This window comes from Eurytemora carolleeae, unplaced genomic scaffold (assembly GCF_000591075.1).
Source record: "Eurytemora carolleeae unplaced genomic scaffold, Eaff_2.0 scaffold1306, whole genome shotgun sequence".
Taxonomy (NCBI): domain Eukaryota; kingdom Metazoa; phylum Arthropoda; class Copepoda; order Calanoida; family Temoridae; genus Eurytemora; species Eurytemora carolleeae.
The window spans coordinates 75,249-92,868 of NW_019397194.1; the positions used below are offsets into that span (position 1 = coordinate 75,249).

The 17,620-nt window shown below is 34.1% G+C and overlaps 3 long non-coding RNA genes across 3 annotated transcripts in view; all 3 read right to left on the bottom strand.

Moving 5' to 3' along the window:
• Positions 1-2,357: 2,357 nt before the first annotated feature.
• On the bottom strand, positions 2,358-6,174 carry LOC111712654 (uncharacterized). Its single transcript, XR_002767510.1, has 4 exons — positions 5,840-6,174; positions 4,629-4,712; positions 3,745-3,908; positions 2,358-3,213 (listed from the first exon to the last, which is right to left on the bottom strand). It is a non-coding gene; the product is annotated as an uncharacterized LOC111712654 (long non-coding RNA).
• An 8,203-nt stretch (positions 6,175-14,377) lies between these two features.
• Positions 14,378-15,453, bottom strand: LOC111712658 (uncharacterized). The gene is made up of 2 exons (XR_002767512.1): positions 15,357-15,453; positions 14,378-14,765 (listed from the first exon to the last, which is right to left on the bottom strand). It is a non-coding gene; the product is annotated as an uncharacterized LOC111712658 (long non-coding RNA).
• An 836-nt stretch (positions 15,454-16,289) lies between these two features.
• LOC111712657 (uncharacterized) overlaps positions 16,290-17,620 on the bottom strand; it is a 1,706-nt gene continuing 375 nt past the window's right edge. The window contains exons 2-3 of the long non-coding RNA XR_002767511.1: positions 17,272-17,321; positions 16,290-16,337 (exon numbers count right to left, since the gene is read on the bottom strand). This is a non-coding gene — a long non-coding RNA (uncharacterized LOC111712657). The remainder of the gene's footprint in view (positions 16,338-17,271; positions 17,322-17,620) is intronic.

Sequence of the window (17,620 nt, forward strand, 5' to 3'; positions counted from 1 at the left end):
CTCCTGACATAACTTAACCAATCTCGACCAAATCTGACCTAAGTGGATTTATCAGGTTAAGACCAGTATGAGACCAGTTAGGTAACTCAACCTAACCCGACCTAACCTGACCAAACACGACCTAGGGGGACTGGTCATATTCTGACCAGTTAGGTCTCCTAACATAACACAACCAATCTCAACCAAATCCGACCTACATGTATTGGTCAGGTTAAGTCCAGTATGAGACCAGTTAGGTAACTTAACCTAACCCGACCTAACCTAACTAAACACAACCTAGGGGGACTGGTCATGTTTCAACCAGTTAGGTCTCCTGACATACCTCAACCAATCTCGACCAAATCCAACCTACGTGGATTGGTCAGGTTAAGACCAGTATGAGACCAGTTAGGTTATTCAACCTAACCTGACCTTACCTGACCAAACACGACCTAGGGGGACTGGTCATGTTCCGACCATTTTGGTAATCTGGCGTAACCCGACCTAACCTGACCTAACACAACCCAAGGGGACTGGTCATATTGTGACCAGTTTGGTAATCTGACGTAACCTTACCTAACCCAACCTATCTGGATCTAATGGGACTGGTCCCCCGACGTCGCTGGTTTCTAGGGGAGTACATTAATACAGTATGTTCCCTAGACTATCCATTTCAATTTCGAATTTTCAAAGCTGTTAAATTAACTTAATAAAATGAATAAGGTAAGTAAAAAACATCATTTGATTTATAGTTATAACTATAAATCTATAAAGGGGATGGCTGTGTGGATCATAATAGGGCTTGTGATCACAATTTATATTCATACTTTTTTCTTTTTTTTACTCTTGTCTTATCTCTCTAGTCCATCTGGTTTGGTGAAGATAATATTGGTCTTGTCTCATATCCATTCTTCTTTCCTTTTGAATATGTTGGGTATTTTGAATAATCCCTCCAGAGGTCGATCATCAGTTTCAGCCACCCAGTAATGAAGCTTCTGTCAAACTTTCCTACTGTCGAGGTATATTTATGTAGCCTTCATATAAACGGATCCTGGTTGTGGATTTACAGTATCCTGGATGCATGTGGTTTACAGTGCTTCCAAATCCTCCTGTCATAAAGTACAAGATCAACAGTATAGTATGTAGTAAGGATCTTGGATTAAGTCTGCCCTGTTGCAGGTCACTCCCAGACTGGTAGACTACTGCAGATTGAACACTGTTCTAAGCTTGTGTACTTACCGACCATGGTTGACACTCAGAGAAATTAGGGCAACAGTACAGCAGCAAGTTAGGACCTCAGAACAAGAAATTGCAACATTGGAGAAATTTAGAGGGTACCCTAGTTTACCCAGTGAAGAATCAGATATGGAACTGGATATGGAGAAAACCTGATCAACAGGAGGAAACCCTCCACTCACCCACTGAGAAACCATAATGCAAAATATGGAGCAGATGAACTGCAGGCTGGTGCTAGGGATGCAGAAACTTTAGCATTGAGGAAAGAGCTACAGACACTGAAAAGGAAGGAAGAAAGTAAGGCATATGTATAAACATGCAAAACTAACATGATACCAGAAACCCATGACCAAATTACAAGAGTTAAAGCTATGCTGTAGCAGAGTAAGCAAACAGATGGGTCTCAAGAATACATGGAGATGCTGCATGGAGAGGTTATACTTGGAAGAGTCAACCTGGATACATATGCAGAGCTGAGCAAAGCCGAGACTAATTACAAAAGGAGAGTACTAGACTTTGTCAAGACCTCTCCCAAATATGATGGAAATCTGGAAATGGTATTTGACTGATGTAAAAATTTGAAAACCCATTTAAATTACCATCAGTGGGAAACAAGATGGTAAAAAGGATGCTGTTGGCATGCATCATAGTAGTAGCCAGGCAAGAACTAGTGCTGTTGTATCCTACAGGGTTAGCATGATAATTATGGGACAGGAGAATTCTTCATGGAGCTGTTGAAGGAAATATCAAACAGCCAAGTTTAGGTTAAGGGTGCAAGCATACCCTCCAGCCAAGAGGAGCCTTGTAGATTTGACAAATGCATTGCTCCTGGGATTATACAGCACAAAACTGAAAAAAACATGCTTGTTTTTTATGCTTAAGGAGCTACACATAAAAACAAGATCAAAGCAGTGCTGGCTAATCAGTTGATAAATCTGAGAAAGTAAAATACAGACCCCAGAGCTCCTTCTCAAGACTTGCTGGACTAAGGAGCACATATAGTTTTGATGAGATGCTGAAGACAAGACAAAAAAATGGAAGTAAATGCAATGCCCGGACTAATTTTGGACAGGTCTGAAGATGAAGGAATGGAGATTGTTTTTTCTTAAGCAAGAAAACCTGTCAACAGAAGAAATTTTTTTTAAAACTAAATATTTTTTTATTTCAGTAAAGTTATTTCTGTTAACAAAATTTACATGTAGATATTAACATGGTTACTATATACGACAAAGCCATTTTTTTACAATTATATATATTAGCTATAACTTTATAGCTAGTGGTATAATAAAAATGTTCCAGAGATGCTAGGAAAATTTTACGAGGGATTTAGGGTTACGGGAAAAAGGGTTTTACATATAGTAGTTGGTTATGGTACAAATCAATTTAAATAGTTGATAAGGTTCAAGCATATAGCAATCCCAATAGTTAATAAGGAATAAGGTTCCAGACAAAACGATAGGTTTACAAGGTTTAAACTCGGAATAAAAATACTATTCATTTTTCCAGGTTTCGGAAAAGGTAGTAGCGGATTTCTTGTGCCTTGTATTTGCAGTAGTAATAAAAAGAAACTTTTGACAAGGTTTAACCTGTGAGGTTTACAATTTTTATTTTTTCTTTCCCATACTAAGAACTTCACCGAGTTCATTTTATCATTTATTGACGGGAAGCACTTTTCAGAAAAGGAGCACATGTGCGCATGAGAAAAAAATAATTCCTTTAATTAGAAGAAATTTGAAATTTATAAAATGCTTAAGAAATGGATCAGTTGAACCTTTTCTTGACTGTAAAATTTGCCGGTCTACGTGATAGAGATCAAACCTTTAAATGAGCATGAGTTAACATGGAAAGTTAAACATGCACAACGGTTTACATGGCTGACTTGAGATCGGAAAGGAATAGATGGTGTTGAAGATGGAAATCTTTCTGTCCCGTTCCGACGAGGAAGTTTTCATGGGTTAGATATCAGGGCTGTGTGTCATTCCGGTACTCAGCATTCTCCTGTACATAGATAATAAAAGTAACGTTTTTCTTTGAAAAATGTACTATCAGCTTCTTAGGTTAAGTGCAGATCCATCGATTCTTGACGACCATGGTTGTGACGTTGTAATTTCAGACAATTCGGAAGAGAATTTTTTTTAAAAAATTTACTTTACACGCCGGAGCAGTTCGAAATAGTAGACTAACTGCTTCTTAGGTTCAGAACCGATGGATCAACTCCTGACGATCAAGGTTGTGAAATTAGAATTTCAGATAATTTTGGAATATTTGTTTAAGAAGTTTACTTTAAATGCCGGAGAAACAGCTTTTTCGGTAAAGTACAGATCGATCGATCCTTAACGATGATAGAATAACATTGGAGTATTAAGAAATTTTGGAATCATGCATTAAGGAAAAATTTTTTTTAAACACTTGAGCAGTACGAACTTATTGGAAATCAGAAAAAAAATTTTAGAGAACATTATGCACATGTTCGTTATTTTTGCATTATTTTTTAATTCCAAGTAGGGAGTCATCTTTAAACTTTTTTACCGTTAATGTCACGTTACGTCGGTTCGGGGTGGGGACCAGATACCATACCAGGTCAGCAGATCCGAATCGTTGTAGTACGTCGTTAATGTCACGTTACGTTGGTTCGGTGTGGGGACCAGATACCATACCAGGTCAGCAGATCTGAATCGGTGTAGTACGTCCAACTTAAAAACATTATTTATATTTTAGATAGGAAGAACTTTAGATAGGATAAACCTTTAAATAGGAATTCTTTAAATGGGAAAACTTTAAATAGGAAAATTTTTGATGGAAAAATCTTTAGATAGGTAAACTTTAAATAGGAAAACTTTAGATAAGAAAACTAGGAAAGCTTTTAAATAGGGAAACTTACAATAAGAGAACTTTTAATAAGAAAAATCTTAGATAGGGAAGCTTTAAATAGGAAACCGTAAAAGAGGAAGACTTTAACTAAGACATCTTAAGATAGGAAAACCTTTAATAGTAAATCTATAAGTAAGACTTTGGATAGGAAAATCTTTAGATAGAAAAACTTTAAATAGTAAATTTTTAGTTGAACTTTAGATTTGAAAACTTTTAATGTGAAAACTTTAAGTAGGAAAAATTTAAATAGGAAGATTTTAATTAAAGAAACTTTAGATAGGAGAAATTTTAAGGGGGAATATTTTAAATATGGAACACTCTTAGATAGGAAAAAAAAACTTTATATAGAAGATCTTTAAATAGGGAAGCTTTAAATAGGAAAACTTTGGATATGGAGACTTAAAATAGAAAAACTCTTAGATAGGAAAACCTTAAAAAAATAGCTTTACATTTTTTGAAAATATAACAACGTTAAGCACATTTTCGTTATTTTTGCATTATTTTTTAATTCCAGGTAGGAATTCATCTTTAAACTTTTTTACCGTAAATGTCACGTTACGTTGGTTCGGTGTGGGGACCAGATACCATACCAGGTCAGCAGATCCGAATCGGTGTAGTACGTCCAACTTAAAAACATTATTTATATTTTAGATAGGAAGAACTTTAGATAGGATAAACCTTTAGATAGGAATTCTTTAAATGGGAATACTTTAAATAGGAAAATTTTTGATAAGAAAACCTTTAGATAGGTAAACTTTAAATAGGAAAACTTTAGATAAGAAAAACTAGGAAAGCTTTTAAATAGGGAAACTTAAAATAAGAAAACTATAAATAAGAAAAATCTTAGATAGGAAAGCTTTAAATAGGAAACCGTAAAAAAGGAAGACTTTAACTACGACATCTTAAGATAGGAAAACCTTAAATAGTAACTCTTTAAGTAAGACTTTGGATAGGAAAAACTTTGGATAGAAAAACTTTAAATAGTAAATTAAATTGTAAATTTTTAGTTAAACTTTAGATATGAAAACTTTAAATGTGAAAACTTTAAATAGGAAAAATTTAAATAGGAAAATTTTAATTAAGAGAATTTTAAATAGGAAACCTTTAAGGGGGAATACTTTAAATATGGAAACCTCTTAGATAGGAAAAAATCTTTATATAGAAGATCTTTAAATAGGGAGGCTTTAAATAGGAAAACTTTAGATATGAAGACTTAAAATAGAAAATCTTTTAGATAGGAAAACCTTAAAACAAAAAGCTTTACATTTTTTGGAAATATAACACGGGCACCACTAAATTTGTGCTCGAATTCGAGATGTGTGACAAAATAGCTTTTCAGTGATTTGGTAGCGTTGATTTAAGAGATATGTTTTAAACTCAATTCAAACTCAAAAAAGAGAAATTGAAACCATGTAGTACAACTTAATTGAGCTACAGCTTCTTAGGTTAAGTACAGATCGCTAATTTCTTGACGATCAAAATTGCGACACTAGAATTTCTGTAATTTTTTGAAAAGTTGTTTTAAGAATTTTACTTTACACGACGGAACAGTTCGAAATCTTAGAAAAATAGCTTCATAGGTTAAATAGAAGATCGCTCGATCTTTGATGATCAAGGAATACCATTCGTTTTTAAAGAAATTTTGGAAACATTGTTTTAGCAATTTAATTAAATCTCTAGAGCAGTACGAATTATTATAATAGAGGGAAACTGTTACCAATCCTGGACTGAGAGAAGGAAAAAGATAATTAACCTGTTTTTGACCAAAGCTTTAAGAATATTCAATTCCGGAGTTGAGGTTTCAATATGAGGTTATTACCATCAGTCTAGATTAGGGTAGGACTGTTTGCTTGGATGGAAGACTGTTTGCTTGGAATCCATTTTTGTGGATAAGTTTCCTTGTGGAATGAGATGTTTGGAAGGATTCAGTGGGAGCAGTGGGAGCAGGGTGTTGGTAGATAGATGGGTTAGTAGGTTCAAAGGTTCAGTAGGATAGGTTTGGTTTAGTTTTCATAAGCTTGGAAAAGACTGGCTTCTTCCATCAAGGCAAGCAAGTTTGGAGGTTTTACTTGGCTCACGAAAAAGAGGTTAGCTTGTCAACAGAAGAAAGATAGCCAGTCATACAAAGACCGGAAGAAGATGAATCCAAACCAGAACACAGGAAAAATGAGAATTTAATCCTGAGTTTGAACAATGTAAATAAGATAGAAAAGGAAGACTTTAAAACAACTTATGTGAGGTATAAGTTGTTAAAGTATGATAGGCTTAGCTTTAGAAGACACAGGAAATTTAGTGACAGGTACTTTAGTCACTATAGTTGCATTAGAGGTAAATATTTCCATTTACTGTTAGCACCCATTGAAGGATTCATAACTCTAATTGGATAATGAGATAGATACAGGAGTGTTGTGTCCTTTGAATTTTGGGAAATGATAAGTGGGAAAATGTTGGAAAGAGCAATGCGTGTGTGGGCACAGCATAGAAAACACATCACAGAGTAGAAATTTAAAGAGGTTCAGTGTACTGAACAGCAGGCAAGCTGGGGAAAATTGTACAATTTTAGAAAAATTAGGATTGTTTGTGTATGCATTCTTGAAAACAAGCTATTGTTCCAGTGCTTTCTTTGTTAACTTTCTAATTTTTTGTTAAAATTTTAGGGGTAAAATATCCATCAAATCTTAGATCATTAAGTATTGATGTTTTAGCTGGCAAAGCATCAATATATGCCAAAATCAAAGTTAAAAAAAACCTGCAGATCCTGCAGTATGTGTACTGTATGAACCCCAAATCCTCTTGGAATCTAGCTTTCTTGAGATGAATTGGCTGAGTGTATATCTTTGCAGTCTATGGTACACAAGTACAATGTATGCATGCATACATTGTGGTAAAAGGTTTAAATCCCACAGTGAATTTGGACACAGAAAAGTTAGCGAAATAGGAAGTGACAATTTCCTGCTCAGAACAAGAAGTAAAATTAGTATCCTGAAGTATAAGTCAGGATAGAGTAACCCGGTAAGGTATGAGATAGACTCAACATCCCCAATGATCAATAATAATAAAGAGAAGATAAATGAAATGGGAAAGAAAGCCGAAAAAATCCTTATCGAGCCACCTAGCCACCTACCTTAGATCATTTTTCGGAAGTAGTAGGGAAAGTGCACATTCCTGCTGGAAGTGCTAAATTAGTGAAAAAACAAGTATGGGAGGATTGGAAGGACGAGGGGTTTGCAGGAGCAATGCCACCAGAAGAACAAGAGGCAGGCTGAGAATTAGTACTTCCGGAAAATGCTTACAATTTGATGAGGAAGATAAAAAATTACCCAAAAGGATGAATCCTATACAAGAATCAGATTACCCTTGAGAAGAGAAAAGAGGAAGTTTATTCATGAAAAGTTCCAGATAGATGAAAATAAGATATTAGACCAGTATGAAAAACGTTAAGAGGAAGTGATCAAAATATTTCAGGAAAACTTTTGGTTCTGGTGTTACATCTGAACCATTACGGGAAAACAGATGTCTTAGAATTTGTAATCCATAACAAGAGATCAGAGAAGATGAACCTAGAATACCAGCTAGACACTGATGAAGTAAAAATGAAGATAACATTTGCAACAGATCTAGAAGGGGATCCAGCAGAAATAGCTAGGGAGAGGGGGAAGTTTGCAAGATATTTGTCTCCTAAACACAGCATGAATCAAGAGAAGCATCAAGATCAAGAGAAAAATCTATATCAAGAGAAGCAACAAGATCAAGAGAAGCATTAATATCAGGAGAAGCATCACGATCAAGATAAGCATCAAGATCAAGATAAGCATCAAGAAACATCATTATCAACCATCGATTATACACAACATGAATCAAGAGAAGCATCAAGATCAAGAGAATAAGCATCAAGATCAAGGGGCTTGAGAAGCATCAAGATCAGGAGAAGCATCAATATCAAGAGAACCATCAAGCGCAAGATAAGTATCAAGATCAGGAGAAGCATAAAGATCAAGATAGGCATCAAGATCAAGAGAAACATCAAGATCAAGAGAATATCTAATAGAGAATATCAACAACAGCATCAGGATAAGAATCAAGATCAAGAGAAACATTGAGGGATTAACGATACATATGTTTGACAAGTTTCAGAGAAAGTTTTTGTAAGATCAGCATGTGAGGAGAACAGAAGATTAGTAAAAATTGAGAAACCAATACTGCTAAAGAAGGAAAGAAAAATTGATGAGTCACTGATGTTCAAGTTTAAAATAGGTGAAATCATCAGAAAAATCTCTTCTGCAACAGCTGAAGTGATGAAGTTTAGAAGTTATGATAAAGCGAATAGCCTTCTAAACATCCTAACATACTCCACATCAGTATTAGAGACGAACAAGATGGGAGAAATTCCTAACTTGATAAAGAAACTGACAGATGCATATGTGAATCCCAAAGCCACAAACAGCATAGATACAGGAGACAATTGGCACTACAGTGAATCTAGGGAATTAAAGAAAATGTGAAAGCAGAATGAGTGAAAAGATTACTGAGATAGCTGAGACAGAAGAAGAGCACAGCGGATTATCTGAACCACAGAATTCAGTGAGGACTGACCAGTAGACATAGAGAAAATGTACAGCAAGAAAGTGTACATGAAGAAAATACACTGAGAGAAAACATTCAGCAAGAAGAGGTACAGAAAAAAAATGTACGGCAAGAACAGAAGTGTCATAAGTTGTATAAACAAGAGTGCAACACAGCACAAGTGCCTAAATCCTCCATCATCCTAGAACAGAAGTGCCTAGATGTTCCAAAGCAGAAGTGCCAAACTCGATACAGACAGCAGTGTACCACCAACTATAGTGAAAAGTGTACTACTAAAGATGAGAAGGAGTGTAAGACTGAATACATGAAGTGTTCTAACTTCCAGGAATAGGACTGTGGCAAGGTACAAGAGACCCAGTTGGAGACCCTGACCGACAACATGTGTCAGGTTGAGTTCAGGAACAAGTGCTATGATAACCCCTAGAAGGAGTGCAATAGTGTGCGGAAGTCCTTGAAGAAGGAGTGCAACATCCCGACTGATCCCCAGTGCAAGGTTGAGAATAGCCAAATAGATTGTCAAGTACAATAGATGGCAACAGAAAAATCGACCAACTTCGCACAATGTCACAAGTGTCATGTGTAAAAAGAAAGATGACATGTCCTCTAATTAGTTGATATGATTTCCAAGACTCAGCTAAGATAAATGTTGTCTTTGTAGGAATAGGTAGAAAATATTTACTCAAAATTACATAAAGTATTTTAACTGTCCTTTGGTGGCTTTAATCTTTTTTTTCTCTGTAACTTTGAAAACTAAATAGTTTGACTGAAGTATACACGTTATATTGTCATACACAACAACAAAACAACAAAAGTAAAAAAAACAATAATGAAAATACAAAAATATTTTAAATCATTCATTTTGTTTGAAATTTCATATCATATGATGACATTTAGATTTCTTATTTTTTGGAAAACCCAGATTTTCACAAAAAGGTTAATAGTGTCTGAGGGAACACATGGATTTCAATTAGTTTCGTCAATTTTTAAAGAATTTTGGTTCTTAAGGAATTTAAATCTGGATGTCCCAGGGGGTAGAATATAGGGTTACCACCGGAATTCCGGGTTACGGTTTACGTACGGAAATGATCCGTAAAACGGAAATTTCCGCAATGTTGTTCCGGAATTACAGATTGTTACGGAATTCCGGAACGTTCCGGAAATTTTCCGGAAAATCGTTCCGGAAATTTCCGGTTTCCGGAACATTTGGTACCAGAATTACATTAAAGTCTTACATATGTAAATACAACACCAGTTAGTAACACTAACAATATATGGATGGATGCCGGACGGTAGAAAAAGTTATACTCAATAATCAATATTCAAAGTTACTATAGTGTGAAATGTAACTGATAAACCGAATGTATTTTAAAAATGTTTAAAAATTATACAAACAAATCACACAGGCACCCATATTTGCAAAATTAAAATATAAAATACGTCTTGACTCTTGTCCCACTAAACACTTTGTAGATTAAAAATTTTGGCCTATAAAGAAACATGAGACCAATAGCTTATTTAAAAAAGGACTAAAATCTGTCATTTTTTTGGTTATGTATGAACAAATGAAAATAATATGTAAAAAATTGAAAATTGAAAAATCTGGGAAATCGATTTTTTGGCTCATACTTTATACTTAAAGAAATTATTGTAATATAAAAAAGAATGCCTTGAAATAACTGAAATAAAGAGCTTTCTAATGTTAACATAATTGTGAAAATTTAATCAAAATTGTTGCCTCAATACCCCTACTGTACATTTTATTGGGGATACCCTGTATATAATATATCTATTTCCCATTAAATTCATAATTAAGGCACTTTTTAAACTTTTTATATATTTCTTATGTGTTCCCAAAAATTGAAAATACGACATTTGAGAAAAAAGATTGATTATCCTTAGTAGACGACATTTCATTAGAAAAATACTTTTTTCTTGTTGCATGTATTTCCCCCATATCTGGGGGTTTATCCTCGGTTAGACCTTTCCAGAGCACTACCCTGAATATATCATTAATCATTTCTGAAATATGTTTTAACGTTATACTTTCCAATTACAATGTTAAAGGGCTATCTATGTACAATATCAGTTTCAACCCCGTTATTTAGTCAATAGAACGTTAAATGAAAAATTTAAAAACAGAAAAAAAAAACACAAAAATTGCTCTAATTTCAATGAAAGATAAGCACTAAAGTCTAACAATATCACTTCATATATGCATTCTGTGTTGCCATCTATTGTACTTGACAAGCTATTTAAAAATACCCAGCAATGTAAACAGGTTCTTGAGCAAGTGTGCAATACTGTCTTAGTGAGAGCGTCAAAGAATGTCAAACTGAAACTGTCCGTGATTGCTCTACAGAGAATGTTAGTGGATGCAACCTTGAAAACAATCCTATCTGCATTGCTATCCATTGTGCTGAAATGACCTCTATGCATTGCAGTGATGTGCCTAAAGAAAAGTGTTGGGATGAACCTAGACAGACCTGTAAATAGGTTCCTAAGGAAAAGATTGGGATGAACCTCGTCAAGCATGACAGAATTTTCCTAGGATGGTGTGCCATGATGTTCCAAAGCAAATGCCATGCCATGCCATGATGTGCCTGGAGAAAAGTGCCATTAGGTTCTCAGGGAGTTTACTGAATGTATCTCTGTATAAGAATGCAAATCTGTCAATGTTCCTGTATGTCGCCCTGTACCCCATGAACCCTGCCGTGATATTCCAGAACAGATTTCTAAACTGGTTCTCGGACAGAAATGCTACTACAAACAAAGAGAGGTCTGTCACCTGTTTCCAAATGAGGTTTACAACAGTGTACCAAGGAAAAATGTACTCATATTACAAAAGAAACCAAGAATAGAATCTATAAAGATGTGGAGTTGCTGGAAATGAAGAAGTTTGATTAATATTGTTCAGCACTTNCCCCCCCCCCCCATTTGTAATAAATGTTGTAGTAAGCAACATAATTTTAAACTAAAACATCCCTATATTGAAAACATCATACGTTCATGATTTTAACTATGTAAAACCATATATTCATATGTATTGTATACTGCATGTTAACATTGTCTGAAATCAATTATGTTCATTAATCTAATGCAAGGAAAATTTAGTTAGTTGAACAAGACAAGTTCTTAACGGTATAGTTCGTTAACAAACGGCGAAAACTGCTCATTTTTAAATAGTTAACGAAACGAATTAGCCTTTTTTGATAAACCGTAAACGAAACAATGAAACCTTTAAAAAGAAGGGCACACCTAATAATAAGTGTGCCTGACACAGACTACAATAATTTTCTTCTAAATCAAATCTTACAGTTTTAAATATTTTTGCAAAGAAACAAGCTTTTAATTTTATAATTCAGGGTGTCCCACGAAACATGACAGTATGCAAGAGGACTTGAATGTCGTCTTGATTTTTGATATAATTTGCTGTGTTTATTTATCAACCTAATTTTAGAAGTAAATTTCTAGAGATAATAATCATAATAATGGTCCTGCCATTTCCAAAATGTGGTCTGCCTTTTTTGTGCTTTCAATATTGCCCGAGATATGAACAATTTCGTTCAGATTTCGACAATTTTGCTTTTATTAAACAAAATTGAAATCTGAACCAAACTCTTTATATCTCCGGTAATATTGAAAGCACAAAAAACGCAGACCACTTTTTGGAAATGCCAGGGCTAGGAGAATTATGTGATAATTGTTTCAAGAATCATACATGTTAAAGTAGATAGAAGACTAAATGTCACAAATAAATTCATATATCAAAGACGACTTTCAAGTCGTCTTGCTATTGTCATGTTTCGTGGGACACCCTGTATAAGATTATAAGATATTAGCTAGATTTCTCCCGGATCAATCATTTGCAATGCATCTCAACATTTTCTCTGTAAAAATATCTCCTTTGACCATCTGTAACTAAAACAGTTGAAAAGATGGCTTAGATGTTCTCGGTTAAACCACATCCAAGGTTATGTGGTTAAAACATTACACATTTAGACCAGATTCACTTTAAGAATATAGAAAAAAACATCAAAATTGTATAATAATGGAATTTAAACAGAAAAACTAGCTATTAATTTATCAAAATATTAGTTTACTAAATACATATTATAATATTTGGCAAATCATTATCATCATAGGTAATGTTGATCCGCTCTACTGCCCATGTCTTAGGTCAGATGTTGCAGTAGGTCGGATGGGCAGCATTGCGGATGGGCAATAGGACGGATGGGCAGTAGAGCGGATCAACATTACCCAAAGTGATGGTGTATAATTTGGGCTTTTGCCTCAGGGTTATTATGAACGAGTTTCATCTGATCCAAATCTTGAAAAAGACGACAGTAAATTTCAGTACTTGCGAAAATAAATAACTAGCCCATGAATATGCGGGAACAGTTTTAAATAGTTCCATACAATCAATTAATTAAAAAACTAAATATCTGCAACATTCCATTATCAGAAAGTGAAGAATACGACATTTGATGAATTCTTTCGATGTATTCGTTATTAAGGGTTTCACTGTATAATTTAAAGCATCTACATTGAAAAGAACAGATAATGAATTACGTTTTCTCCTGAAGTTATTGAATTTATGATTGATCTACATTCATAATCTTATTGCATTTTCGATTTTACAGAAGTTCTTTTAAAGAAGATAAACAGGTTACAGTAATCAAATATGATAATAAGTTTGCCAGGTTAAGTCTCGAATGTTCTCTAGATTTGGAACTGAGTTTTTGCCACAAACTCAAATATTCTAATCCCTAAATCGAGTGGTGTAAACCTTTGATATTTCAAAATTACAGTGAAACCATTTATAAAGAATACATCGGAAGAATTTATCAAATGTCGTCTTGACAATTTTTCAATGAGTTTTATACTATATTACGTAAATTTCAGTATTTGCGAAAATAAATAAATATGAATATGCGAGAACAGTTTTAAAGAGTTCCATATAATCATTTAAATAAAAAACTAAATATCTGCAACATTCCATTATTAGAAAGAGGAGAATACGACATTTGATGAATTCCTTCGATGCATTCGTTATTAAGGGTTTTACTGTAGAATATTTTACCAAAATAATTCAAAGTTTGAATACAGTTCGGAACTTTTTTACATTAAATGTTTACAATAGCCTTTAGCCTTGACAATTTAGAAAGATGATTTTTTTAAATATAACACAACATCAAAATTTACTCATAGTCATTTAAGTTTAAGTCTAATACACTTTCAGACTTTAAGCCCCCCCCTTGACCGGTGTGCTAGACTGTTTTTTTTGAGGCATTTCCGTGGTGAGGCGTTTCAAATAGCACCCCCTTGACCCTTGAAAAGCTTTTTTTTCAAATGAATAAGAAATAAGATCATATCATTTTTATATAGCAAAGTCAAAGTAACAAATGATTACTTGACTCTGCTAGTTAAGCAGTACTCCCTTAAAAGCATAATTAAATACACTTGTTAAAAAGGTTAGCCTTTATAGTGTGCATTGACAATACTCTGCTCTGCTCTGCTCTGCTCTGCTCTGCTCTGCTCTGCTCTGCTCTGCTCTGCTCTACTCTACTCTACTCTACTCTACCTATCTATATATAATTTAAAAACAAAATGTGCTTAATTTAAAAATGCTCCCGGTCAAGTTCGAACCTTAACATATTTTAGAGAACATCTTATATGTGTTTTTATTTGATTCCAAATTAAGTTAAAGTTAAGATTTATGCATGCTTTATTTTCATATTAAAATCACATCTATATATAAATAAAACTTAGAAACAAACTATTCCTAAGTACAGAAGGCAGAAGCACATAGAATTTAATAATAACATTTGCAATAAGAATTTAAACCAGTTTTGGCACAGAAAAGTTATTTTTCTAAACATGTTTTTCTTGATTATTGACTTGAAGTTGGATGCTTGTTAATATGGGCAGATGCCACCAGATCTGACATAAGACTAACATTATAACAAAAAACACCAACAATTCCAAAATAGAAAAAAACCCAGCATAACATTTTTGAAACAAATGGTTAACATATACTTCACAATTTCACATTAATCTACAGAAATGGACGCAAAAAATGCGTACTTAATCTACATCTATTTGCACAATTTATGCGTAAACACAAGGGCGTATACAGGGGGGAAGGGGTCAGTTTCCACCCTCTAGAACTCGGAGCTTTCACACTTTTCAAATCTTAAACTGAAGAGTGAAGAACATAAAAAAATTAGTTGTTGATGTTCATTCAGTGCACTAAGAAGGTTGTATACCTGGACCAGAGCCACCATGACAGAAGTCCGAATGAAAAATCTATTTAGAATGTACATTCATCCTAATCGGATGAGCGCTATTAGGGATAGCGTAGTAAAACAATTATTTTTAAATGCCAAGCCTCGAACGCTTGAGTTTGGAGGTAGTAAAAGACCATTTTTTGATTTTTTTAATATTGAATTTAATTTACTTTATGATCACTGCACCGCCGTTTTGTAATCTTTCTTTTTATTACAAACTACTGTTGGACTGTATGTGTAACTTTAAATAATCTTATGCTTATGCCTGATATCCAAGAAGCCAAATCTTTTGAATTTATAGTTCGAATTTTTCATTGGGGGGGGGAGGGGGCAAAAACATTTCGCCCCCCTAGATTTATTTCTGTATACGCCCTTGTGTAAACATTTCTCTGCACGAACCAAAAAACAACCGGAATGATAAGAAGAAGAAAATTCACAAATTTATTTTTTGTATTTCCAGACCACAAGGAACTCTGGATAGGACACCCGACCATCCCTGCAAAATATTTTTTTTCTCAGAAAATTATAAAAATGATAAATTTTTCTGTGACTGGATGGCAACCCTGATTTTACAAACTTGAGGCAGTTGCCTAAAGAAGTTACGCGCGCTGGCCGCGTTGAATTACAAGAATTTCAGGGTTAGGACAGGTTAAGACACTTTCTGGACCGAGCGCTGCAGCTAGAACAGGCTAGGGGGCCGAGCGCCGCGGCTTGGTCAGAGCTGTCTTGTAATTCAACCCGGAATGCCCGTAACTCTTTTGGGCTTCTGCCCAAACTTGATATACAGGGTGTCCCATGGAAATAAAGAGACAACATAGATTTCCGATAGTTGGTAAATGACAAAGATTATATTAAAAAAATTGTAATAAACTTTTCAAACTGTGGTCTGACTCCTTTTGGATCTTCCGAAATTGACGAAGACATCAAACATTTGAACAAATTGGTCGGCATTTATATCAATACATGAAGACGACTTTTCTCTTAAAGGTTTGATTTCTAACAAGTTTTTTCAAGTTTACAAGTAAACAACGAAAAGCTATTAAATTGACAGCTTCTCTTTGTTGTTTATGTGTAACCTTGCTCTTTGACAGCTTGGTAGAAATCAAAACTTAAATAGAAAAGTCGTCTTCATTGTATTGCTATAAACGCCGACCACAATACTAAAATTATATTCTTTATGCCCATGATGCAGAGTGCACAAGACTTAAAGTTTTAATTAAAAACGTTAGAATTTAAACATTTCCTCACAATCACAAAAATTTGTATGCAAAGTCAAGTTGCTCTGAAATCCAAATCTTTATTAAAGAATTGGTTTTGTAAAAAAAATATTTTATTCCTGTCAACGTCCAGTTCATCGACACACTTTTTAGCTTCGTCCATCTGAACAAAAAGTTTTTATAATTATAATTTTAATTTTAATTATAATTTCTTTTTTTTAAGGCATTATAAAATTCTGTTTAATTATTTGAAATACCGTACCGACTTTTATGCGACACACGGTACAAACATTCCAGTTAACTAGCGAGGGCAAGCATTACAGTACAAATACAGACTATATAAGACAAAACTGGACTGTACGCCAAATGGATAATCCCCTTCTATTTGAATTAATGTGAACTAGGGCATAAGTATATACAATATAAACATACAGAGAATAGACGCAAAACATGACAGTGTACATTAAATGAATTATCTCCTTCCTGTGAGTAGTGGGATTATTATAATGATTAATTTGAATCTAAGATTTGGACGGAATTCATAAATTTATAATCGCTTTTACATCTAGGATTAAACAAATCCATTTTTCTAAATTTTTTTGCGCTTCAGAAATATCAGATAAAGACAAAATTCCTATTTAATGTATGGAAACTGAAGACTTGTCTCAAAATCAAATTTTCTCATCTTTTCATCTTTGCAACTTTATTGCGTTCTTTATATAGTTAACTTTTAACAATTTTAACAATTATAGAATTTGTAGTGTAGAAATGTTAAAAATCTTCACAATTAGATTAAAAGGATATAAGTAAAAATTGTAAATTGTAAAAATGTAATTTCACTAGAATTTGGATTCATTTGATGTACTGTCCCCGTTTTTAAAATCTATAGGTGGGNTGACATATGGTATTCTTTTCAGTGAGGCCTTAAATCTCCTGAAAAACATACATTTCACTAATCCAGGGGGAGGCTAGGCCCCTTCGGCCCCCCTCTGAGAACGCGTCTGTGTGTACTGTACAACTTGCTCTAGCTGCATAAGGGTCGACCTGGATTACCAGCTGAAAGAAAATCATTAACAAGTATAATTAATAAAAATTACCTTGTCGCCCGTGAAGTGATCGCAGTTTGTGAGGACTGCTAACATCTCATCTAATTAATTAATTAATTAAAGGGCTAGCATGCATAACCTCCAGATTTCCAAGTTTGACAAAGAGACAAACGCATAAATAAATAAACATAGATAGCTTATGTACGCAAAATCACCAAGAATTGTACAGTCCGCGAACTCATACTTCTAGGGGTCAAAGTGTACTTCAATGATAAGCGGGGTGGTTTGGTGTTTTAATGAATTTCATAATTATTAACAACGCAGGAGTGAATTCTATTTTGAGAATATCAAATTATTTCACTGGGCAATATATCATATTGACGAGAATTGAAGAAGGACA